A 26,876-nucleotide genomic window follows, 5' to 3' on the forward strand; every position below is an offset into this window, starting at 1 on the left:
GTTTCTCAGGATGTGACTAATTTGAATACATGTTCTAAGACAGCCGAGCATGAGAGAATATTTGGAAATTTTCAAATATGACGATATCCATTTTCTTCCCCAAACTGTCAGTTAAGTTGATATTTTCTTCAAGACAGCATAACAGGTGCCAAATTAAAGGACAGTTTCTGCAAGAAACTGTTTTGTATCCGTAAGCTTTCATTTTGTTAGTTGGGAATGACTGCAACTACCCAAGAATTTACTACTTGGAACAACTGACCAGCAATTGTGGTTAAATATTCTCCATCCTTTACTCTCCTCCTTCCTTCCTTCTTTCCTTCCTCTCTGTCTCTGTCTCTGTCTCTCTCTCTCTCACTCACACACACACACACAATTTAATGCCAGCAAAGTGCAAAGCACTATTCAGGACAAGAATGATACTTTTTAATATGCTTATTATTAGATTTGACAGAAACAAGGACGGATAAGTTTAGGATCTTCATAAAAATGTTACAATTTTTCCTATTCTCAAACTTGTTGCATAATCCTGAGTCTTAACCATACATCTCTCTGCATTATTATAAATTATTATTATTATTATCATCATCAGTCAGATGGGAGCCAAAAAAGCAAATGACTTCACTTTAGTGTCTTCAAGGATCAAATTGTTAATAAATTGATCAAAGCTGTGGTGACACAAATATACATGTGCAAAGGACTAGCTGAGAAGATGGGGCCATCGGAGGGAGGAGCGGCAGGTGTCCTCCCTGCCACTGGGCAGCAGGTCAGGGCCTTAACATGCATCCACGTGGACCCCTAGCAAAACCAGTGTGAATCTTTAAAATTAATTTTGCAAATGTAGATAAGGAATTAGATACCCTAGATCAAATTGGGCTACTCTTTCTTATACATTCCTGACGTAGAGGGATATAGTTGGCTCTTTTTTCTAAATAAAAAAGAAAGGATTGGGGCTTCCCTGGTGGCGCAGTGGTTGAGAGTCCGCCTGCCGATGCAGGGGACGAGGGTTCGCGTCCCGGTCCGGGAGGATCCCACATGCCGCGGAGCGGCTGGGCCCGTGAGCCATGGTCGCTGAGCCTGCGCGTCCGGAGCCTGTGCTCCGCAACGGGAGAGGCCACGACAGTGAGAGGCCCGCGTACCACAAAAAAAAAAAAAAAAAAAAATCTCTCTCTTTAAAACATATCTTCTGAGAAAAATAAATGAGTTCTATGGAATGGGGCTTTATTTTTAGCTCTCGATGAGCTATAGTAAGACTTCTTATGCCAAATATCTCTTCAAAATATACCTTTTGGGGAATATTAGTTCTTTGAAATAGGAATTTATGATTAGTTCAAAGTGAACAGGCCATGGCTTCTTTTTCCTGAGAGATCCTTTAAAAAGTCTGAGTTCTAGATTTTTGTCTAAGCACAATGAAAACTAAAATAAAAACTCTTTCACTCTGTACAATCAAAAAAAAGGGCAAGTTATTTGTCCCACGGTGTCTGATCTGGAAAATCTGTTAGCCACGGGGCATTTTAGTTCTTTGAAGATTTCATTATAGCAAGTAGAATAACGCATGACAGAAAGAATGCACACACAGTATGGGGAATACGCAGCGTATAAACTTTTATGGAGCTAATTCCCTTCATTAAATAGGAGATGGCACTTTGAACGGCTGGGTTAACACCTGCAGAGCCATAAGCTTTGTGTGGATTATAATATTTCTATTCGATGCTTCATGTTTTTTGCAATCACAGTGCACATCTAAGGTTTTGAGTCTTAAGGTTAAAGCTGGTGCATTTACAGCCCGGCCTCACTGGGAACTGGGAACCCCAGAACTGTTCTAAAGCAACAACGTTTTACCTCCACCTCTGTCTTTTTTGGACAATCAGGCTCACTCTCCTTCCCAGCAAGGAAAATTGTGTTCATCACCTGCAAGCAAACGCTTTCACAGATAAGGGCTGCGGGAGGCTTTGCCTGCAGCCAGCCGCTCGGGGCGGGAGGGGCCGAGTGCTCTACGGAATCCAGGGACAGACACAGTGTCAGGAGTCGCAGTGCGACCTTTGCAGCATTGCAGTGACAAGCACTTTGGGAATTTAAACGGTTTTGAAAGGAAGCCTCAGCGAAGGGCTGCAGGAGCCTGCTTCTTGTGTTGGGAAAAACAACCAAAGTAAGTGGTCTCTCCCTGTCTAGACAGAATGGTACTGTCCCAGACAGAAAGGTCTCCACAGGCCAGTCAGTGCAGCACCGCAGAGATGAGAGTGCCACGATGCCCTGGTGTAAAACACGACACGGAAAACAACGGCTGTGTCCTCGGGGTGATTAACAGGGCCGGCCCAGCAGACAGCCTGGGCTGTGTGTGTGTGTGTGTGTGTGTGTGTGTGTGTGTGTGTGTGTGTAGTTCTCTGCACAGGGCTCGTGTTTTGGGACACAAATTCAGACACAAGCCCAGTGCAACAGCAATCCACGTGGACGTTTAAATGCTATAAGTGCACAGAGAAAATTATTTTGAGCTCCGGATTGCTTCTAATGGAAAACACAATTTGGTTTCATTATTTTATTTGAAAATCAGTTTTCAAACTCAGAATTCCAACCATGATGTCAGCAACATCTAAGTTTTACTTGGATTTTGATTCAGAAGGAAAATGGTTCAGAACCCATGTTATTGGGACAGGGTATATTTTTAAATCTTGACTTGGTAAATTTCACACTTCAAAAAAAAAAAATTCTCCTCATTTTCCCACCTGGTTCACAGCCACAAAAGACAATGATTCCTTGGCTTCCCTGTGGCAGTGCCCTGGGTCTCCTGTGACATGGGTACCCCCTTTATCATTCCAAGCAGCTCTCGGATGTTAGGAGACCCAAGGCAAAGCCTGTGTGAATTTGGGATGCATTTAATTCTTAAGGTCTTACTTTGTCTTAGACACACCCCTACTGAAGACCACAGAGAGTAGTAACTTAGTCCCTTTCTGCTCTACGGAGAACGGTAAAATGTACTTGGCTTTAAACAACTTAAATGCGCCGCTTTGGATGTGGAGAAAACAGTCACAGTTTATCTCAGAGTTTATTCTGATCGGCCCCTATTAAATGATGAGAATTGCTTCCTCTGCTTATAGACTAGTGCAATTCATTGCCTTTGTCTAGAGCTGACACAGATTTGAGAAACACTGCATGAAATATGGCTGTGGAACTCAGCCAGAGTCCCGAAGATTTTCACTGCTTCACTTGAAATATTGGAGAATTTCAAAATATAAGAATGTAGATATTTCTGCCACTGTGATTTCCAGGTGAAATTTTGAATCTCAGTGGGTAGGTGAATCTGCTTAAAAGTACCTCACAGGAAATCTTTCAGAATGTATCCTTGTTTAAAAGAGTTATTCTCTTGGCCAAAGAGGGTGTGACCAGGAATGGGGCAGGCATCGCGCCATCTGGCTCCTCTGTGCCCAGGGGCAGGAGAGAGACCAGGGGTGGCTTTTGCTGGGAGCTGGCCTCCTACCCCCGGCAGTCGTGGACTCAGTGGAGGAGTTGATCTCCAGGCAAGCACAGATTCGCTGGTACAGAACATGGAGGACCTGGGCACTGACTGTGAGATCAAGTGGAAGTTCAGACTTGGGCCCACCAGGAAGACAGCCTCTCCAGATCTTGCAGGAGGTGATCTGGGAAAAGGTGAGCAGAGATTCCACTCCATGTGTCCAGGAAATGCCTCAGCGGCACCTTGGTCTTGAGGAAGATGACTCTCCTCCACTCCTGCCCCACATGGCAGTCTGGTTTCCTGACATTAGGGCTGGTGGCCTGCCTGCTGGGTCTGTGTGTGTCCTTTGTCACCTCTCCTTACAGTGTCCAGCTAAGGAGAAGCTGAGGATTTGCACAACCAAACACACAACGACTCCCCAAGCTACAGATGGCTACCAGAAGCTGAGAGTCTATTTTAGTCTATTCTGTATGCTCTGGGCATGTGGACTGGTACTTAATTTTATGCCTGATATATAATCTAAAATTGTTCTTGAAAAAATGCCTAGAGATAGGTTACTAGAATGGGGAAAGATATAAAAACAAACAAAGCGATACACACAATAATAGCTACATTACACAAATCGCAAGAAAAAGCTATGGTACTGAAATTGGTCCTCCAAATATGGGTTTGAGAAACATAGAAAGGTTATACCTGACTTAGAAAAGGTGAAAAATTAGTTTCTTTGAATCTTGGTTTACAAATTTCTTTTCTTTTTTTTTTTTTTTGCGGTACGCAGGCCTGTCACCGTTGTGGCCTCTCCCGTTGCGGAGCACAGGCTCCGGACGCGCAGGCTCAGCGGCCATGGCTCACGGGCCCAGCCGCTCCGCGGGCACGAACCCGTGTCCCCTGCATCGGCAGGTGGACTCTCAACCACTGCACCACCAGGGAAGCCCAAGAATACTTATTTGAAACAAGAGACTACATATTGCTGGGCTGGAGAGAATACATCCTTCTCCCCGCCCCCATCCCCTTGGTTTCCGGGGCCTGAGTTGCACCATATTCCCTGGATGCTACTTTGCAAACTCCTTCTCAGACTCCACCTTCTGGGCAGGCCAGTGTCTACTGTTCACTGGGTCCATCTTTGGGGCTCTTCATTTTATGCCCCCAATCCTAGCGCATGGCTGTCACATTTGATTGACTATTTATACTCGTATTACCTCGACGGCTGAATGGTCAGCCAGCCTCGTATACTGGCCCTTCCCCTCTGTGGAATCCCTAAGGCAGGTCGCAAAAACCTCTGAACCTCAACTTTCGAAGCCGAGTTCACCTGCTTCACCTGACTTCTTTCTATCGTGTATATGCTCCTGTCCACTCGCTGCAGTTGCCCTCCCATGGGGGCAACTTCGACACGAAACCTGACTGTCCGCTCTGCATCTGCCCTCAGCAACGCCGTCACTTCCTGCTGGCCCCGCCTACTGTAGGGCTCTCACCCCTCAGCATCGCCAGAAGCCTCTGGATTGGTTTTCCTAAACTTCATCCTCATCTTCGTTTCCTACCAACTTACCTTCTCTCAAGGCTGCCAGACTGACTTCTTCAAAAAACCAAATCTGATCAGGTCATTCCTCCGTGTCAGATCTTTCAATGGGCCCAGATGGTCCTGAGATGATTTCAGACTTTGTGGTCCAGCCAGCAAAGTCCATTATCTGCAATCTCATCTCCTAACACCGGACTTCCTGAAATGTAAGGTTACAAAAATACTTGCTTTTTCTATAAGGAGCCCCATGTTCTCAAGCGTCCCCTGTTCCCCAGAAAGCCCTGCTTCCATTATCCACTTAACGAAACTCCCACTTCTTATTTCAAAACTCAGATCTATTGCCACATCCTCCAAAAAAGAGTCATTTGAGCCCTGCAAACGGCGCTGGGAACCCATCCAGAGTTTATCACGCCCTATGTGATTCCCTCTAGCCATTGTTTTCTGCCCTCCATCTTGAGCTCCTTAAAGGCAGGCGTGTTTTATATTCATTGTACTGTTCCTAGTCTTCTGCACAGTGCCTGGCCCATGGTAGATGCTCAATAAACATTTATTGGGTGAATGAATGGATAGGGAGCTCTCAATAAGTGTTTAAGACTGCTTGTAAATAGGTTTGGGAACCATTAAGGGGCCAGATAGGATTGCTCATTGTGAATTTCGGGATACGCCATATCTTTCCTAACGTCTTGTTTTCCAAGCAGTTGTCCCAGATTTAAAGCATCTCAGGCCTAAGGTAATAATAAATGACATGGAAATGCAAATGAATTTTAGACAGAATTGTTGGATAGGAAGGTGTCCCAATGGAGTTGAAAAGCATAGGTCTTGAGGGTAATGTCATCCGGGGTTCATGTGGCAAACCTGGCTGACTAAGTGACTCCAGTCAGGTCATTCAAAGTCTTTGAGCATTCATTCCTCCATCTAAAAAGCACATCTGTAAAGTTTATATATAAAATACCTACTCTGTATGGCCATCTCTTTGGGTGGGGTGGGGAGTGCCTTAAAGAAATCAACATCCTTTTGCTGTTGACACCCTCAGCTTAAGAATTTCTTATTCCCAACAAACAGCTCATCTGATCTCAACTTTTTTCTTCAGTTTCCCAGTTTCATTGAGTGTGTTTGTTAGATGTTATTCTTCAAATAGCTACACATCTTTGTGTCACTCTTACTTTTTGTCTCAACCTGGCATAGTTTTAGTTTGTTATAGTATTTTATTTTCCTTAACAACATTAGTTATCTGTGATGCCTAGTTACACATTTTGAAACTAAATCAATGTTTAGAAACAGTAACCAATAATCTTGAACCTGTATGTGTTTCTTAAAGATTCACTGAAACAGTCAGCAACACATACGAAATGTCTGTCTATTTAACATTTCTTTTCCTTTGAGGCTGATCTGCTATGCACTTAATTACCAATAATTGCCCACCAGGTATGATATTATAAGAAGTAAATGTCAATAATTAGTAATCGTGTAAGACAGCTTAATTTTTCTTTGGAGAGATTTATTTCTAACTGTTTCTCTGGTGTGTAGCAGTTGAAATATTAGATAATGTAATTTTATTGATTTTTTAGCTGAACACGGAAGAGGTACGAAATACATCTCCATAACTTTGATGGTCATGAGACTCAGAGCATATTGATTGGATGGATGTAATACATTTGTTTGTTTAGAATATTAACATCATGAGAAGAGAAAACCATTCCAGCAGATAGATGCCACGTGCTGTGCTGGAGGAGAAGAAGGAGGAGGGTGTGTGGGGAGGGGAAACGTTTGAGTTCTAAGCCAGGCATCAGCCTGATTTACGGCGTGGTTCAAAGAACCACTCATCTTATCCACTGCTGCCTGCTTCTGTCACAAGAGCGCATCACACAGATGCTCTCCAGCCTTAGCATCCTCCCTTTTAAATGACTGGGACCATAAAGTAGCAATTGTCTCTTAATGTGTTTGCGGGGAGAGGGCTTAGGGAAACACAAGATTAAGCTCCGATATTTACAGCAATGAGGCCAGTGATGCTCTCTCATCAGGGTCGCTTTCAGAGAAATGGGTCTTCAATGTGAGTGTGAAAGTGGCCGAGTTATGTTTATGTGCGGGATCTTCTTTGCTTCCTGAGAATGGTCTGAAAAGTTCATTCAAATGCAGATGGTGCAAGTGACAAATGCAGTGTTGATGTGTTTACCAGAGAGACAATTCGGGCTAGATCATTCAGGCCTAGGGACTGTCTTTATACCCGAAATAACTAGACCAGGGCAGAATCAATCCAGTTACTGTAGCCATTTTAGGAAATAAATCAAACTGAATATAGTCAATCCAATCAGTGGCCAGCCTATTGATCTGGAGGGTTGGAAACACAAAAGTGAGTCTGTATATAATTGTCTTGGTGGAAGGAGGCTTTACTGGTGGAAGGAGGTTTTAAACCAACTCCTAGTGAATAATCACTGCCTGTCTCCCTGACTTAGTGCATTGGGAATAGGGTAAAGGCAAGGGTTTTGGAGTCAGATAGGATGTGAATTCGAATCTTGCCTCTTCCACTTATTAAATATATGACTATGGGCAAGTTGGCTTATTCCTCTTATTATTGTCATCTATCAAGTGGAAATAAGAACTCAGCTCACAGGGTTGCTCTGAGGAACACATGTGCAAAGTGTAGATGGTTGTTTTCATCTGATGGCTTCTGCCTCCCTTGTCCTTAACTGGGAGCTCTTCTTTGTTTACCAGTGTTTTGTCAGAAAGAACGGTTGTCTTTTGGGAAGGGGGAGGGATGGGGTGCTATACAGATTTTAAAATTTATGTTTAGGTAATTAATTTGGGGATGTTAAAAAGTGGCCAAACAGATCTTGACCGCTACTTCCCATTACATATAAAAATCAATTCCTGATGGATTACATATCAAAATGTGAATGGTAAGATAATACACTTTTTGAGAATAAAATATAAGAGAAGCTCTTCATGACCTTGACTAGGAAAAGACTTCTTAAATAGGACCCCCAAACCACTCATCATTGAAGAATGATAAATGGTACCACATTAAAATTAATAAATTCATATCACAAAAGAGACCATTAAGAGAGTAAAAATGGAAGCTGCAGAGTAGAGAAAGATGCTTGCAATTCCCTATATTACACAAAAGACTTGTATCTGGAAAATGTTAACAAGTCTCGCAGATCAGGAAGACAAACAGTCCAAGAGAGAGATGGGTTAAAAAAGCTCCAAGACAACATGGATGGGCCTAGAGAAGACCATACTAAGAGAAGTAAGTCAGACAGAGAAAGACAAATACCATATGATACCACGTATATGTGGAATCTAAAAAAGATGATACAAATAAACTTACTTACAAAGCAGAAATAGACTCACAGGCATAGAAGACAAACTTATGGTTACCAAAGTAGATAACAGGGTGGGGGGGGGGAGGGGGAGGTAAATTAGGACTTTGGAATTAACAAATAAAATAAAATAAATTATGTTTTTAGAAAAGCTCTAATAGTCACATCTCAAAAGAAGAAATCCAAATGGCAGTTAAATGTAGGAAAATGTGCCCAACTTCATAATTCACGAGGGAAATGCAAACTGCTTCAGTGCAAACTGCTTCAGTGCAATAGCATCACACACCAACTGGGACCACCAAGTGTTGGTGAGCATGCAGAGCGAGCAGACCACGCATCCACGGTTAGTGAGTGTAAAAGGCTTAATCACTTAGGGAGACTCTGGAACTCCTACCAAGGTAGAGTACATGCACCGACTATGGCCCGGCAATTCCGCTCATAGAGATGGACCCAAAGCTATGCACTTGTAAGTTTACCAAAACGTGTGTATACAAGAATGATCATGGCAACACTTTCCCTAGCTGCTCCTTAGTGGGAACAGTCTCAGTGCAGCAAGTTTACACAAGGGACGTGATATAACAAAGAGAATGAAAAGTCATTGCTACCTGCAAAACCAGGAATGGATTCTCTTAAGCATAGTGTTTGTCTAAATAAGCCAGGGGCAAGAGTACATACTGCACTGCACTCCACTTAGTAAAATTCAAAAAACAAGCCAACTATTCTACAGTGTTAGAATTTATCTTTGAAGGGAGGTAATGATTGGAGGGGGCACAAGAGAGCCTTCTGGAAATGCTATAATGAGATCTTTTTTGGTCCAGGTGCTGGTTCCATAGAGGCATCTCCTCAGGGAACTTGTCCAGCAGTACAGGTATGACTTGCGCACTTTTATTAGTGCATACTGCAGTTAAAAGGTGTTTTTTTGTAAGTATCTGGTGACAACTTTTTGAAGAAAAAAATTTCTTAACGTAAATGTAATGCATGTTCATTATGAAGAATTTGGAAAATATAGAGGAGAGATTTTAAATCATCTATAAATCTGTTACTCTTATACAGTGTTTATATTTTGACACACTCCTTTCCAGTGTTTTTCCATTTATACATTGTTGTGTATGTGTGTGTAAAACCTAATATGCAATATACAGCACATCCATTTTTCAGCCTCCTTTTTTCACTTAACAGTGTGTCCAGAGCACTCTCTCCTGCCATTAAATACTCTTTAGGACACTCGCAAAGCCTCCCTCCTCCAGACGTGACCCACTGCCGCATTTAGCCCATGGCCTTGGCCATACGTACTTCCATCTCAGCCTTGTTTAAACTACACATCTGCTAGAGCCTGGAGCTAAAACTGAGTCAATAAAAGCAGAACAATTTAGACCCAGCAGGATCTTACCCACAGTCTTTGGCAGTGGGGAGCCTTGATTGTCACTGTTGACCTGGTGAGGTCATCCTCAGCTAGAAGCAGGACTGACTGCATGCAGAGTCCACCCCACTCCCAGGTCCAGTCCCTTGCTGGGCAAGACTCTGCCACAGGAAGACCCCAGGGTCAGGGAGACAAGGGCCAGGCACCAGCTCTGCAGCTACCATCAGTGCGACTCTGGCCAAGAGAGACCCGGCAGCCAGGGGCTCCATTTCCTAACTCCCATCTTGTAGCACAACGTTGTATTCACTGAGTAGTGGAGGCACATAATGAATTATAGGGACATTGAAGGAAGTGACGACCAAGCCACTTCCTTGCTTACAAACCTCAGAGTCAGCTCCTTAGCCTGGCAGTGAGAGCTTCATGCCCTGGGCTCAGCCTCTTCTTTCCATGGCCTATAATCTCATGGTCTGTGTGCCAACCACACTGTGTGCAGCTTCCTGAACACAAAATGACTCACTCATTTTTTCTTATCTGGAAGCCAGTTTTGCCTCATTCCCCACCCCCCTGCCACAAAAACATCACCCATTTACCTTCTAATTTACACTCACTGTGTGTTTTCATCCAGATTTGCTCTCTTATCATAGAAATGTCCTTTGACGCTCCCACTCAGCTCTCTAGAGGCCCCTCCCATGGTTCCCACGGCCCCTGGACTGACAAACACGTCAAGGGGATCAGCACATTGTAGTCAAGTGGCCTGTTTACCCCACTGTGTCTCCTTCAGACAGTCAGCTTCCCAAGGGTAAGGTCTATTTTGCTCATCCTGACACCCTCAAGGCTTGACCCAGAGCCTGGCAAAGGCTACTGCACACAAAATCATTGCTCACTGAATTACTTTATGTTGCAACTTAATTTCTATGAGCAATAACTTCACAAGGTCCAGGGTCCGGTCAGAACTATCAGGTTTCTCTCCCCTGAGGACCAACAAGGGAAACCAAATCACATCAGAAGGAGGCTGCAAGACCTAGAAAAGTGAGAAGAATCTAGTATTTAGTTCCTCAAACTGAGGGTCCTCAGGCACGCAGCCAACTACAGAGATAAAGTAGTTTTATTTCTTTTCCTAGTATTTCATTGTTAGGGTATAGAAATGCAACTGATTTCTGCATGTGGCTTTTATATCCTGCAACTTCACTGAATTCATTGATTCGTTTCAACAGTGTTTTGGTTGAGTTTGAGTCTTTAGATTTTCTATATATAAGGTCATATCATATGCAGATAACAATTTTGTTTCTTCCTTTCCCTTTTGGATGCCTTTTATTTCTTCATCTGCCTAATTTCTCTGACTAGGTTCTCCAGTACTATGTTGAATAAGAATGGTGAGAGAGGGCAAAGTCTTATCACTGATCTTTGAAGGAAAGTTTTCAATCTTTCATATCTTTTCACAGTTGAGTATGATATTTGCTGTGGATTTGTCATATATGGCCTTTATAAAGGGAGGTATGTTTCTTCTATATCCAATTTCATGAGGGTTTTTATAAAGAATGTGTTGTATTTTGTCAAATGCTTTTTCTGTATCTATTGAAATGATAATATAATTTTTATCTTTTATTCTGTTAATGGGATCTATCACACTTATTGATTTGCATATGTTGAACCATCCTTGCATGCCAGGGGTAAATCCCATTTGATCAGAGTATTTTCCTTTTAATGTGTTGTTGGATTTGGTTTGCTAACATTTTGCTGAGAATTTTTGCATCTATGTTCATTTGAGATATTGGCCTATAGTTTTCTTGTAGTGTTTTTATCTGTCTTTGGTACTGGGGTAAAGCTGGCCTCATAAAATAAGTTTGCAAGTGTTCCTATCTCTTCAATTTTTTATAAGAGTTTGAGAAGGATTAGTGTTAATTCTTTAAACTAGATGGTTTTGCTCATGGAGAAAGAATGCTTTGAAGTATTTGAATAAAGCTCTGACTCCCTAAACAATGGATAAGCAAAGTCTACTTTTGTGTCAGTTGCTATGATTTTGTCTGTGTTTATAGCTCCATCCCTCCCCTTCATCCTCCTGACAATGGTTTTCTTCCACGGAATGTCTTCCACCACCGTGAAGTTAAGTTTTGTAGGCATGAGAACTGTGCTGTTTCTTTAAGTTGATTTTCTATCTCTGCTTGGATATGTGCTTATTTCATGGCTGGACTCTCTAAAATAAATCTTAATTTTTTAAAGTCCAAGTGATTGAGATGCAAATTCCTGAGCGGTACCCATTATAGACCACAGCTTATCAATGATTTTGTAATATAAATATTACATGATATGATATATGACATGGTTTTCAGCCTGGAGAACTGGCAATCTGAATAGAGTCTGAATGCATGAATTTTTAAAAATTAACAGTAATTTATCATAAATCATCTTAAAGCAAAGAGTTATTAGAAGGGTGTTTGTCACAGTGTTAGTTATTTTAGTAAAAATATAACCAATACTCAAATTTTAAAATTATAATGGATTCTTTTGTTGCTACAGAAATTATACTTTCAAAGATACTTAATAATGTTTCTAAGGGTAAATCATTTAGAGAAGAAAAGTAAAGAGCACGAGTTCAAGATACTAGGTCATTATCTGCTATTACTGTGAAAGAGAAATTGTACAGGTATTGGAGAAGAAGGAGGTGAGAGCCAGCAAAGTAGTATTTAAGAGAGTTAATCACAGGTCTCTTCTAATTTTATTTGCTGACCCTCTCAAGGTTTATCTTATGTCCTTAATACTGATGAGATTTTTCCTAGCTTGTTATAGCTAATTCCAGGTTCTCTGGCAATGTCAAGAATTAGAAATCGATTCAGAGAAGGGCCAGCCTCGTGGGCAGGGGAGCAGGTCTAGATTTCCATTTTCTACAGGCTTTAGACATATGACTATGCATTTGTCTCTCTGTGTCATGTCTTGGGTTTGGTCTCGTCTCAGTATATGAAGATTCCAGGCTCATGCATTGTTCATTGGTGAATCTTTTCTAAGAAAAAGGACTTTCTAGGCAACTTCCGGAGGCACTAAGCAATAATGGATTTTAGTTTTGCAAAGTATGTTGGAGATCTAGTACAACCCCTATGAATGGGGAAACTGAGGTACAGAGAGTCTAGGAGACTTGCTTGGTACTTGATGGCAGAACTATTTCCCCTGCATGTCCTTTTCTGCTTGCCTGTGCCCTATGGCTGCCCTTGCACTTGGCAAATAACCCCACAGGGCTATTTGGAGTCAGGCCCTACTGTTTTCTGTCTCTGTGCTGACTAACGCAAGAAGACCCGGCAGGGCAAGCAGGGCGGCCTTCCCAGAGCACAGTTCTGTGCAGACATTTAGGAAACAATAGAGGAAACATCATGGAACATGTATGCTATCCTTAAAGCCTTAGCTTTAGCTCTGACTGGCCTGTCTTGAGGACTTATGTTTATTTTCTCAAAATTATGTATATTCATGTAAAAGCCTTTTGGAAATAATATAATAAGGATGGAAATAATAAGAATATATTTAGAAACATAAAGTGACCCAGTACTATCAGGGTTTCGTCATTTCAGAGGAACTTTTCCAAGAAATTCAGTCCAGAATTAAATTTGGGGATTAATAATTATACCTTAAACATTTTTGGTAGACCAGGGGATAGAATATGATTGTTGAGATGATTCTTCAAAGGAAAAGCTATGTCTGCTTAGCTTTGCATTAAATACTTTACATTTGATATTTTTCCTTAAGTGTCTCTAAATCACAGTGCACATCATAAAACAGGCATAATACTCTCCCACATTCCCTGTCTTTCTTTGTGACCATTACTTTAAAACAAAAATAAAAACAAAAAAACCCAGCCAATTCTTTGACCTTCAAAGGCCAAAACAGAAACAAACAAACAAACAAAGAAACCCAGCCAATTCTTTGACCTTCAAAGGCCATGTGTGGGTATTGGGTAAAAATGAATATCACATGATTCGTGGGAGAAAATTGTCATTTTCTTAAAGCAAACTTGGGAAGGGCTCTACCACGTGCTTACTGGACCCTTCTGATGGCGGCAAAGCTGCAGGAGTTTTGCTGGACTTCCCCTGAAGCTCAGGGCACCCATCACCAGATCCACTGTTGCACAAGCCCCTTTCTTTCTCCCAAAAACACATTTTTGAGGAATTCTAATGACTGCTATTTCCGGAGGCATAAAGGAAGCAATGCAGGTATAACTTTGTGACTGAATGAAAGAGCCACATGCTCGTCTGTACATCAGGTGGAATGGCCCTGACGGATTTAGCTCAAATCAAACATTGTTTTCTTCTTTTAGAAAAATCTGTTAGAGTCCGTCCCTTTGCCTTCCTCCAGTTTTTGTGTGTAAGGAGTGGAAAAATCAATAGAGCCAAGGGCAGCAGGATGGAATGATAACTCACCCACCCTCCTTTGCTGTATGCAAGGTGTCATCTGACCTATTTGTTTTGCAATTTCCTACCGTTAATCATCGATTCCTTGTTTATGTGACTTCACTTCTCATCGGACTATGATCCATATCTTTGGAAGCTGTCTGTGGCTTTCTACCTGAGTTGACTTAAGTGAATAATCAGAAAACAAATTGTTGCCTAATATTGGCTCAAGATGAACTGAGGATTAATGTCTGGAAAGAATGTTCTGTGCGTGGTGTGTCTGGGTTGTCATCTGCCCTGTTGTTTGTGTAAACGCATGAGTCCTTCACGCTGAGATGATGCTCCGGGTGGTGGGAATAAATTACTCTGAACCTGTTATCCTTTCTACAATGAGGACGCGTGCAATTGTTTGTTTGTTTTTCTGCCCTGTGGTTACAGCGGTGGCCCATTTCCAGAGATGTTTACTGCTCCCAGTGCTGGCCTGTTCCTAGGTTTCCTTTATGTTTTTACTCCATCTTTTTACAATGTGTTTTAGCCTGTTTGCTCCATACGAATATGTTTGTTCACTGGCTTTCATGGTAACATTATTTCAAGATGTTTCACCATACCTTTGTCTTTCTCTTCTCTGCTCATATTGTTTCTAATTTCCCTACCAGAACCTTCCATGGTGCCCAGGACAGTCCTGGTTTTCTACCTGTTGCCCTACTGTCATTCCCAGTGGTTCCCCCTCCCCCCACTTTCCCATTGAAAAGGGAAGGCATTGAAATGAAAATTATAGTGGTCTCCTTACCCAAAATCATGACTTCTCTCAGATTTTATAACCAACTTCTGAGACTCTTTATTCCAGGGAAAGACTGATTGGGTAAGTACTTAATTTACAGCCACCCTCCCCGGTCATGTATGAAATCATAAAATGGGACCAAACCCTGAACCAAACACTAAGTAATAAGTAGGTCCTAGTAGATGATTCTAAATGACAGACCAGGGTGAGAAAAACACTTTAAAGTCTTCTAAACTTTTCTGGCCATTGTAATTTACTCAGAAGCTGTGGATAATTCTGGACTTGTCAGCATGACTACCGTAGTCTTTATTTTCCTCCTTTCCCCAACACGTTTATTATGTTTGCACAGACTGTGTACCAAACACTGCTCTGAGCATAAAGCTGTATCAGAGTGTATCAGATAAACCCTCTACTGTCACGATGTTTATTCCAGGGAATGGAGGTAGAGTCACAAAATAACGAGTTAAATAATTAAATCAAAAAATCAGATAATATTGTCTTATTTTTTGGAAAAAAAAAAGTGATATGATAGAAACGGAAAGTTGTCACGGAGCATAGCTCAGGATGAGAGACCAAGGAGGCATCCTCAAAGGAGGAGTCGTTTAGGAAGAGAACCAAATGGTAAGTCAGTGCCGGTCACAGGAGGTTGAATGGCAAACTCATTCCAGGGTGAGGAAACCATGAAAGCAAAAGTCCTCAGGGGGAAGGAGCTTGACACATTTGAGAAACAGAAAAAAGGCCAGTGAGACTGGACTTCATGGGAAAGTGGAAGCATGCAGGGGGTGAGTCCAGAGAGAGACAGGTCAGGTTGGGGCTGAGGAAGCAGTAGGGAGGGGGCGTGGCAAAGAGCTCAGACCAGCCTCCAGGCGAGTATGTTTCTTGCGATATTGACATGTCACAATGTGCATGAACTAATATTCTAGCTGTTTCGTGCAGAACAGGGTGACAAAGGCAATGGGAGAAGCAGAGAGGCCAGTTAGAGATCTCACCATGACCTGCTGAAGAGCTGGATGAAGGAGGAGAGGAAAACGATGGATCAAGTATGCATCCTAGGAGCTGGCCGGAGGAAGTGGACTGACAGGAGGCATCTAGCAGGACAGATGGTGGGCTGGGGGCAGGTGGAAAACTGAGAGTTTTGTGTTGTCATGTTAACTAATCATGAATCCCATTAGATTTCCACGTGGAGATGTCAAGTGGAAAGCTGGCTGTTGGATCCACAAGCCTGGAATTCAGGGCAGAAGTCAAAGCCAGAGATATTGGTATATAGTCTGTATTTGAAGTTATTGGGCAGAACTGGATAATCTAGAAGGAAAGCATAGCAAAAAAAAAAAACCCATCCAGGCTCAGCAAAGGAGAATGTGATGTAGGAAAAGCAAGAGAGTGGGTGTCATGGAAACTGAGAGAAGAGGTGTTTCAAGAGGTAAAATGTGTTCATAGGAGCTGAATGCTGCCGACAGGCTGGGAGACGGGAGAGACCTCTGCATCTCCATCACCAGGATAGCTCCTGAGAAGAGGCCAGAGGCCCTGATGGGAGAGTTTGGGGCAGAGTGAGAGGCAAGGAAGTGGCTCCAGATTCTTTCAGGAAACTGATGTCTACAGGAGCTTTTACTAGATGGAAGTAGGAAGTCAAAAAGGGTGTTTTGTTTCTTTTTTAAAAGAAGCCAGAACCCATTTGTTTGCAGATAGAAATGGTCCAGTAGAGAGAAAGCAATGATGGAGAAGGAGAGGTGATGGTGTAGGGTAGAAATGAATGGTTGACCTTTGAAAGGAAAAAAAAAAAACCAAAAAGAAAACCCTTCATCCTTTGAAACCCGAGCGCAGAGATGGGAGGACGCTGGGCTTGCTAGGCTGGTGGGGTTGGTGGCAGGAAGATGAGGGATTCCTCTCCATTTCCTTCTACTTTCTTAATGAAGGATCAAGCGAGATCAACAGATACAAGCTTTAGGAGGATGCTGTATTGCAGAGGTTCAATGGGGACCACTTTGATCTGACCGTGAGTCATACATCCCAAGGTGACTTCATGCCTGTGGTCCTGGACGGTCTGGACAAGATGCCCTGTGCGCTGTGACTACACCATCAAAGTCCTCAATGGTTACTGAGCTGAGAGGTGATTTGCCCAGATGTTCGCATGCAGTCTCGGCCCAGTATACATTTCCAGTGTTTTCTCACATTTCTCCATGTCACCATGTCTTTCTGTCTTCTGTTCCTCTCTTGAGCCTTACCCTTTCTGGGCACTTGTTCCCATCATTTTCCTGGCTGGATTATTCAGAGCCTACTCCTCCAAGGGAAGTGGGTTAATTCTTTTCATCCCAGTTGAGATCACACGTTCAAAATGAAGGTGTGATCTCAAAAATCACACCTTCTGCTCTTCCTCATGACCGCCGTCTCCCCCTCCAATCTGAAATGAACGAGTTCTGTCTCTGGACCCCACAGAACTTTCACTCATTCATTCATATCCACCCATTCATTCATCCATCCATTCACTCATTCGATAATATTTCAGGATCTTCAGCAATGTGCTGGAAGCATGCCAGGCAGGCCCCAAGAATATGGAGGGGGGGCCTTGTCTTCATGCTTACAATCTAGAAGAGACTATGACAGAGCAGATGCCGTCAGTAACTTTATACCCTTCATCCCTGTATTTTTAGCTGGGCAGGGATCACTCATAATCCACTACATTTCTCAGACTTCCCTGCAGCTAGCTGTGGCATGTGAATACGTTCTAGCCAATGGTTTGTACATTGAAGCATTGTGTATAGTTTATGGAATGTAGTCTTCAAGTGAGAGGCATCCTTCTTTTTTTTTCTTTTCTGTTTCTTTATTCTGCTGCTTGGAATGTAGTTCTGACTTCCAGATTTCGATCAGCCATCATGGACAACGTGGTGGGGCCAAATGCTGAATCTGATCTGAGGAAGATCCTAGAAGGACCCTGGGTCCCTAGTTCTTACAGAGCTCTCTTTTCAGCTCTGCATGCTTTAAATAAGAAATTGATCTATTAAGCCACTGGTATTTCAAGTTTTCTGTCATACACAGTTGTATCTTAATAAAATAAGGGCTAATAACAAAATGCAGGATGCTGTCAGAACGTTTCATGTCCTGCGGTCTAGCAACTCAGAGGAGCTTTTCCGGGGCTGTAGACTTGTAGCTGAGCTCAGAAGGAGGGTTTGGAGCTTACTACAGCCGTGGAAGGAGAGAATTCCTGATGAGGTAGGGTGGGGGGAACAGTACTATGAAGACACTAGACAGGAGAGGAGGCACACATTCAAAGAGCCACAGACTGTGGCTCGAGCAGAGGAAACCGGTGGTCAGGGGGAGCCAGCAGAAGCAGGCAGGGCCAGACTCCCCATGACCTTGGAGGTCATGGTGGAAATGTTGTCCTTTACTCTAAAATGAAATGGGAAGCTATTTAAGAGTTTTATGCAGATATTTCAATGATCAGATTTGGGCTTTTATAATACGACACTTACCTCTGTAGGGAGAACTTACTGGAATTGAACAAGGGTGGATACAGCAAGACCACCTGGGAGGTTGTTACGGTGCTATTTGGTTCACAGAGGAGGGGGAAGAGGTGCCAGGATGTAGTGTCAGAGGGTCAGGGAGAGGGTGGAGGGTCTGGCTTCACTGGGATTTCCCTTAGATGGGAATTATCTTCTCTGTTCCTTAGACATCTCCATATATACGTCCTCTTCTACATCACAGGCTATATTTTACTCGTCTTTGCATTTTCTCTCTCACCCAGCAGAGCGCCTTGCTCACAGTAGGTTCTCAATACAAATTTATTGATTTATTAAGGGATGGGTGAAGAAACAACTGTTGTATAATTTTTACCAAAGGAACCCAAGGATGCTCGCAGAACGTGCTGGAAAGCTCCTCTGAGACTCGTTTCTTTGCTGACTCTTTGTTTTTGTTTGTAGCTATGGCAGAATAATCTGGAAGAGTAGGTCTGATTTTGCAAGTTCATTTGCCTATGAAAACAGCCCGTATTGCAGGATTATCAGCACGAGCAGCGGGAATGGTGCAATGCAATCTGTGGGCTTTGGCAAATAGAGTTTCTGAAGGAAAAATATACAACTTTAACCCACTTGCTCTTTTGCAATCATGTAGCAATATCTGTAGGAGGCCAGTGGCTTTTCCCCTTGGTAATAATGTAGGTTGAGTAACAAATGATTTCACTCTGTCTGGTTAATTATTACGGGTGGTTTATCCATTGATTGAAAGCTCTTTACAAGTATCAGGAAATGAAAATAGGAACAGAAAACTCCCTCCCATATTCCAAGAATTTCTATCGACTGGAAGAATCAAATGTTCCCCGTTTAGCAATGTCATTCCTAAGCAGTGCTCTCATTTAGGGTTAAACAGTTCATGGACAGACGCTCAGGCGAAGACAATGCCACTTTCAGAAGGGCACACATCACCGATGTCAGCGAGACTCACTCGACACAGGGAGACAAGGGTGCCTGCAGACCACTGCACAGGGATGCTGCAAACAACAGTCTTTACAAGAATTCATAATTTGTTCCTACTTTTAGAGGCGCATTCAGCATTTTGAATGGTGGTGTTGCCATCACCACATTCGTGAAAGAGAAGAGTCAGTGAAGCCACTAAAGGTTCACAGTGACCCCGAAAGAGGCAGACGTTGCAGAACTTCAAGAGTTAAAGACCAGGCCAAGTGTAAAGATACATCAGACGGCCTCCTGAGAGGTGTGGAGGGAAGGCGCTCTTTCCCAGCAGATCACTTTGTTTACTACTTACATATAATTGTTGACAGCTCATCACGAATCGATCTGACTTAAATACTTCCCGGAACAAGGTAAAATACATGAGTTGAAAAGAAAATGCATGAATGTAGGTATGTTCTCCATCTCTCTCTCCCTCTTTCTTTCTCTCTCCCTCTCTCTCTCTCTCTCTCTCTCTCACACACACACACACACACACACACACACACTTATTCCCAATCCATAAATTTTGGGAAGTCACAACTCTCTTAACCATTATGCTCCCAGTTATTAATCAGCCAGTTTAAATAACTAAGAATAACTAAGTCATCCAATAAAACTCATAACTACTTCCGAAAGAAAATTTGTCAATTTGGAGGCTATATTATGGGTTTTTTCACTGCATGATTGCTTTCGTTGTCCATCTCACCTTGTGAATGTCAGAATTAACTCTTTGTCATTTACAAACAATGTGTGACTGTGCAGATGTAATTTCCTTCCTCTCTGCCACAGATTTTATTTTAATGACGAATGCCTTATAAACTCACTGCAGAAAATTTAGACAACACATAAGAATAAAATTACTTGAAATCCTATTTTGAAGACTTTGTTCCATATTCTGGATTTTCTTAAATGTATTCAATAGATTGGTTAACAGTGAACTTTGATTGCACACGTGTCAGGCATAGTTGTATATACTCTACCAGCATCAACTAATTCATTCATCCATTTCTGCATGACTTTGCATTTTTTCTTATGACTTTTTAACATTCTTCTGTATATGCTTTTCTCTATCATTAAAAATTCTTAGTAAACATGATCTTTAATGCCTGTGCCTTTTATGGGATAGATATATACCAGAGCAGATTTATGTCACTCAAACAATTAATGTTTCCAATTTTTCATTAATGTAAATACTGTCACCTACTATAATTGTATTACAAATATTATTCTGATGAAATATTATAGCAGTTACTTTTAATAAATCCTCAAGTGTGTTTCTGATTGCAAAATTAAGACAGATGCCCAGAAACAAAATGCTGACTCAAAGACTTGGAATATTTTCTATACACAGTATTTTTAAAGGGGAATTTTTATAGTAAAAAGAATTTTAGTTTGATCAGATTTGCTTGTTAAAATGCAAGGACCAAAAATGAGTTAAATATTCAGATTTCTCCCCAAACAGGGGAACTGAGCCCCTAGTCAATTGGATATTTTTTTCTAATCCTATTCTAGTTTTATTCAAATTCCCTATGGAAGTGGGAAAGATCACACACAGCGCTCACTGTTTTGATTATTGTTGATGAGGAACCAGCCTTCCTTTGCAAGCATCTGAATGCTGCCAAGGGTGGCAAGTTTGTCACAAGGATATCCCTCGTGCGAGCCTGGACAGGACATCTGGGAGCCAAGGCTGGGGTGCCTGGTGCCCAGTGAGGCCATTCCTTCACCCCCTATTCAAGAGGACATTTCCAGCTCCATTTCCCCTCAGAGCAAACTAAGCCAGCAGCTTTGGTCAGGACCCAGAGAGCATCTCTGAGTCATCCGTGCCTTTGAAATCTCATTAGTGCCTTCCACGTAGAGAGAGCGGATTTGGGGTCCACGTGGAAAGCCTCTGTTTTACTAAATTGCTGACATCATCTTCCTTCTCTGCTGCTCTTCCTTGAAAGTAAGGACGGTGGTGCTTAAAACAGAGCTGAGTAAACTTAGTATAGATGCAGTATAACCGAATAAGGCTCCATTTGGGAAACCAAAACACAGGAAATGAGAGAGATCTTAGTGAGGAAGAACCAGTTTGCTCATTTTAGCCCACTTCACACGTATGAAAAGCTCATAAGATAGTAGAGTAAAACTGAGAATACATCACTGAAACATGAATCAAGCATCTGTAATGACAATGAAGAAGAAAATGGTTATGTGATTTATAAAGCATGACGGGGTGTCAGGATAAGCACTGGAAATTTTACTCTGATCTGATAATTAAGTGATAGGAGACATGTTGGCAAGATGTTGGATTTGGTAAACTACTTTGCATATTTGGTGATATATCCAAACAATTGTTACATATCAAAACCCAACTCATACTGTGAGAAGAAAAATACAGATGTAATTTTAACAGCTTTATTGAAGTATGATTAACAATCACGCAATGCACATATTGAAAGTGCACAACTTGCTGAGATTTCGTCTGTGTGCACATCCATAACTGCCACCACAGTTAAGGTGATGCATGCATCCATCATCCCCAAAGCTTCCTCATGATCGTTTGTCATTCTCTCCCTCCTACCGCGCCCCGCCCCCCCCCCGCCCCCGCCCGCCTCCTCCCCAGGCAACTGCTGTTCAACTTTCTGTGGGTGTTGATTAGATTGCTGGAATGTCATAGAAAGGACCAAATGTACCCACTCATCCTCTACCTTAAGCATAAACAATGCCGTAACAATGCCTTTAAACAATAAGGAACAGTGATGTCACAGAAAATCTTGGCTGTGAGGGGGAAAAGCTCATAGTTACGTGAATTACACATTTTCCATCTCCTACCTTTTCCTACAGTCTATCTTGCTGGACCAGAGAGAAATGTGTGTGACAGTGCAAATGAGATGTTCACCCATGACCGCACCAGTAGGCAATGCAGGTACAAATTCCACTGGTCGAAGTAAATGATGTCAGCTGCAACAGCAGCTTAATAAATGAAACAATGTTTACAGCTAGACTAAGACTTGGCATTTATGAAATACTATGTATCTGCTACTATGCTATATATTTGATGTGCAGTAGCTTATTTTTTTCACTTGATTTCCCCCCAAATTCTATATACAATTTTCATTTTCACATCGTGGTTCTTTCCTTTAATATTATTCTGTATGCCTTTTCAGTGTTATTCACTAATTCAATAAGCATCTAAGAAACTATGTCATAACTTCTTTATATCATATATCATAAAGACAATACTTACAGCTAGGAAAAAAAATTGATAAAATTTTCATTTGTATAAAATCCCCTGTAACATACCTGTGGCTTCAGTTAAGGTAAAGACAAAGAAGCAATTTGGGGGGGAATTTGTCCCAGAGAATATGATTTGAGGAGAAGAGAACGGGCCACATAAGTACGGTCAGAATGCAGGCGTTAGCTCGGATGAAGGGCAAGAAGGAATCTGTTACGAGGCAGGAGAAAGAAATCAGAATATACGCAGGAGTGCCGGGGCAGGCCGCTCTGGGCCTGGACCAGTGGGCTGTGTGCTAAACTGCATATTTAACACATTTGTTGGGTCCAGAGAGAGGACAGGAACGGTGGGCCACCTTATTAGCCTGTGTGGTTCCCTGGAACTATGGGAACTCCATCAGCTTGGTGCTGCACGGAGCTGTAAACCACTCACCCTGAAAAAGGGTTGTGAAGAGTACATCCAGGGTTCTGAGTAGGCTAGGCTAGATTTGGGGTCTGTGGTTGGTAGCCTGCATCAGTAAGATAATCCAATCCTCCTATATTACATCATCAGCTATCTCCAGGAGCTGAAACACTTTGAATTTGAATGGTCTGCTACAAGTGGGAGGTTTAAGACTTCCTATAAGCCCACAAGAGAGTTGTTTGAAAAGTTTATTTTGCGAGGAGAGGGACAAGAGTTCGCTTTCATTCTTCCTTGGAGAATGTGCATGGTCTGGTCCTCAGAGGTGTCACGGATATATAACCCCAGGGCCTCACTGAAGAAGGTGGATGGGGAAAATGGACCAGTAAGCACGTGTCCACAAGCCCCAGGTCAGGCATTGATCTTGCTAAGAAGCCAAACAGAACCTCTCAGGTCTCCTCTAGGCCAGTATCTGCTCCAAAGAAGCAGTTTTCTAAGCCACACCCAGTGCTTAGATTCCCTCTACCTTTTCCTGCTAAGGATTCAAGCTGTTTATCTTAACTCCTGTATCATTAATTCACCAATTCTGAGAACAGACATTTTCATGTGTAGAGACGCGTGGGCATGCCCTGAGGTTCTGGCTGTAACCGTGCTTGTTTGTTTTCGTTTTCTCTCCAGCTGGCATCTCTCTGCCTGGAGTTTCTGTCCATCTTCTGTTTTCTACTAGCTTCCTATCTGATGGTTAGGCTAACCATTCTGTCTCACTTCTCACTTGACACGGATTGGTTTCCCTTTCCTGTACACATCATTTCCCCTCTATCTCCTCCAGTTTCCAAGGCACCCTTCAGATTGTGATGTTCCCCTACACACACTCCCCTCCCGCCCCCGCCCCCAGCACGGTCTGAGCAGCTCAGGTGGTCGCCCTCACTCTTAGTCATTGTTCAGTTGGAGGTGTGAGCGGCTCAGAGCCTGCAGCGTGGTGCTGTTAGCCTAGACGGCCCCTTATTGCCAAGCCTCACCCCCTATCTGATAGGTGCCCAACCCGGCTCCCAGGCCTTCCTATTCTGGACTTGGACTTCACACTCATTCATGTCAAACTGTGGCTTGTCTAGCTTGTGGCATAGGACCCCCTGCTGCAGTGCACTTGGGACGTTTTTGGATTCAGACCCTGAAATTCATTGTATTTGCCAACCCTCACGCTGTTGGGACTTGCAGATTTGATGACATGTCTTCCATCTTTGTATCAAGTCACTGATAAAAGCACCAAAGAGAGCACAAGCTGAAGCCTGCACAAGACCCTGCACAAGATCAACACTAATGGTTATGGAACTTGATACTGGTTCTCCTCTCTTAGCCAAAGCTCCAGCGCCATGGGGTGGGAGCTGCATTTCCCATTTTTTTACCCCTAGTACTAAGCAGAGGGCCGAGAACCAACAGGCATTTTACAAATAGATGTGGATTGGATAAGATGCTGGCCAAAATGTTTTATTTTTAAATTTCATCTAATCTGTAAGGGTATTACAAAATACCATGTTATAGTTGATTGAAATCCACTTAATTGCTTCTTAAAACATTTCTTGAAATCTGAGTTTAGTAATCCTCTCAAGAAAGGACTCATGACTTATTCTTCTTGACTCTTACTGGATCTTAGTTACCATTGTTTTCTCCTTAGCTGTTCTCAGACCATTATTATAATAAGCTTCTAGATTCTTTCTAGGGATGTACTTTAAATTCACTAACCTGTAGTTTGCCTTAAGTGAATTTTCTTTTCCATTGGGGTTTTGAAATGCCATTTATTCACTTTTGTTTTTGGCAGTCTTTCCTTCTGCTCTCTGTTTTTTAAAGATCCCTCAGATGTCTCAGCGATCACATTTACAAAAGTTCTCTGGTCCCTGAGTTTCATTTAGGGAGCTCACAGGCTGTCTACCTGCTTTACCCACATCGGGTTTCCAGTCTTCTGATGCTGCCCTGAGCTGCTGACCTCCCGTTTATATCAGCACATCATTGTTTCCAAGATTATCTTCAGGATAAAAAAAAAAAAAAAATGAGGGAGCCAGAAAGAAAGAAAGGAAAAAAGGAAGGAGGGAGGGAAAGAGGAAGGGAGGGAGGAAAGAAAGGAGGGAGGGAGGGAGGGGGAAGGGGCACCATGTTGAACACTTTAGAGCACAATCTCATTAAGTCCTCACACTGCCCTGTGAGGCAGGGCCTGTTTTTCTCTTATTTACCAGTGGTCACTCTGAGGCACAGAGAGTGTGGGTCTGGCTTTCCAGACTGTCAAGCACATACTTTAAATCTCTTCCAGCTCTTCTCTGACTTGTTATCCTTTTCCTATATCTTCTCCTTTCTAATGGGCCCCTTAACCAGCTCTCCACTCTCGGTAGCTTCCACTTAACTGTTCTTTTTTTTTTCCTTTTCTCACAGAAACACTAAAAGATTTCCACTCTTCACACCTCTACCCTGCAGTCCATGGCAATGACCTAGAACATTTAGCAGCGTTCCAACCTCATTCAACACACACGCAGGCCCTTTGCCTCTGCATGGTCTTGTCCCTGAAAAGTAGAAATGTGGGTTGGGGTTACTTTGACTCAGATGGGGGTTGTGGGGGAAGGCTGCCAGAGAGAGGAGAAGAGTCGGGTATCATAAGCATTTGGGGAAGAAGAGGGGATATCCTGTAGCTGGTCCCGGCTCCCTTCCACGGGGCAAGGGATAGGTTTCAGTTTACAGAGGGAAACATTTAATCAAGACCGCATTCTTCAAAACCCACATGTATTTCTTATCACATCCACCCAAGCAATCTGGGGTCCCACACAAATGTGCAGTGGCTTCTGGAGAGGAAGTTTTGGTGAATATTTTGGAAACAATAACAACAACAAGAACAAAAACACAACCGGCTGGCACAGTCTGAATCTCAAAGATCTCAAGATTCTTCTTCATTTTGAGACCTTCCGAAACAATACGAACATTCTACTTGGTAAGTCAATAAGAAAACTCACTGACACAATAATGCTCTGTCTTTCTCAAGCTGGGGTGCTGACATAATGGAGAAAGTCCCTGCTCTGAATGTCTCCAACCATATGAAGTTTAAAAAGCATGCAGCTGGGGGTCGATGTTGGGTGAACACCCAGGATTACGGGACAGACGTGAACCTCCGCCTGGCTGGACGTGTACAGGTTTCCCTTCATCCCCTGAAGAACTGCTAAAACCAGCAATTAGGAACCGTAAACACCAGTACTTTGCCTTGAGGGAAATTTGGACTTCAAGGTAAAGTATCCAAGAGATTTGAAATCTGTCGTTAAACACAGCCTTGGTCTTAAATGTTCATAATCCTTTCCCTGCCCTTGACTTTCTGCAATAACTTCTTTCTGAATTTCTCTGTCTCTGTTTACCAGTTTACTTTCTTAGGGAATAACCTCCATAAGCTACCAAATGATGAACTGTTTTTCATTCATGTGTTGTTTTTCCAGCCCCCTTAATTGGAATAAATGAACATATGACTTGACTTTTAACCTACTTTTCCTTGTGCTTATAATAAAAGAGTATAGCATTATTTATGTGTGTCTGCATATATGCATTCATTTATTATCAATCCCAAGGACCTCACCAGTGTGAACTGGAGATTAAGCAAAATGGGAAAAATTATTCTCACCCTTTGCTGTATCTAAAATCAATGGCACAACAAGAATAAAATGGAGTAATGATATGTCAGATAATATCTTTACTGAAAGGCTACTTAATAGTTGTATTTTGGACAGAGAGTTAACTTAGTATCTTTTGCTGAAAACTTTTCATAATACAGTTGATTCTTGTTATTCATGGTGGTTAAGCTCTGTAGTCCCTGTGAACACAAAATTAGTGAATACTGAGCCATTGCTCCTATAGGAAATATAGGGTTACGTTCCTGCAGGCTTCTGCTTATGACATTCTCTCCAACCAATCAATTCATACCTTTGTTTTATGTATGTTTCTGTTTAAAGACACCTTATTTAATAGATACTGTTGATTTAATAATAATAACATTGAAGTCGT

The 26,876-nt window shown here is 42.3% G+C and overlaps 1 long non-coding RNA gene across 1 annotated transcript; it reads left to right on the plus strand.

Moving 5' to 3' along the window:
* The first annotated feature begins 19,142 nt into the window (after nt 1-19,142).
* LOC114888323 lies at nt 19,143-26,366 on the plus strand. Its single transcript, XR_003791758.1, has 3 exons — nt 19,143-19,608; nt 22,061-22,142; nt 25,873-26,366. It is a non-coding gene; the product is annotated as an uncharacterized LOC114888323 (long non-coding RNA).
* The last annotated feature ends 510 nt before the right edge of the window (nt 26,367-26,876 follow it).

The sequence above is a fragment of the Monodon monoceros genome, unplaced genomic scaffold (assembly GCF_005190385.1).
Source record: "Monodon monoceros isolate NGI ecotype Baffin Bay Population unplaced genomic scaffold, NGI_Narwhal_1 Super_Scaffold_8, whole genome shotgun sequence".
In the NCBI taxonomy this organism is placed as follows: Eukaryota; Metazoa; Chordata; class Mammalia; order Artiodactyla; family Monodontidae; genus Monodon; species Monodon monoceros.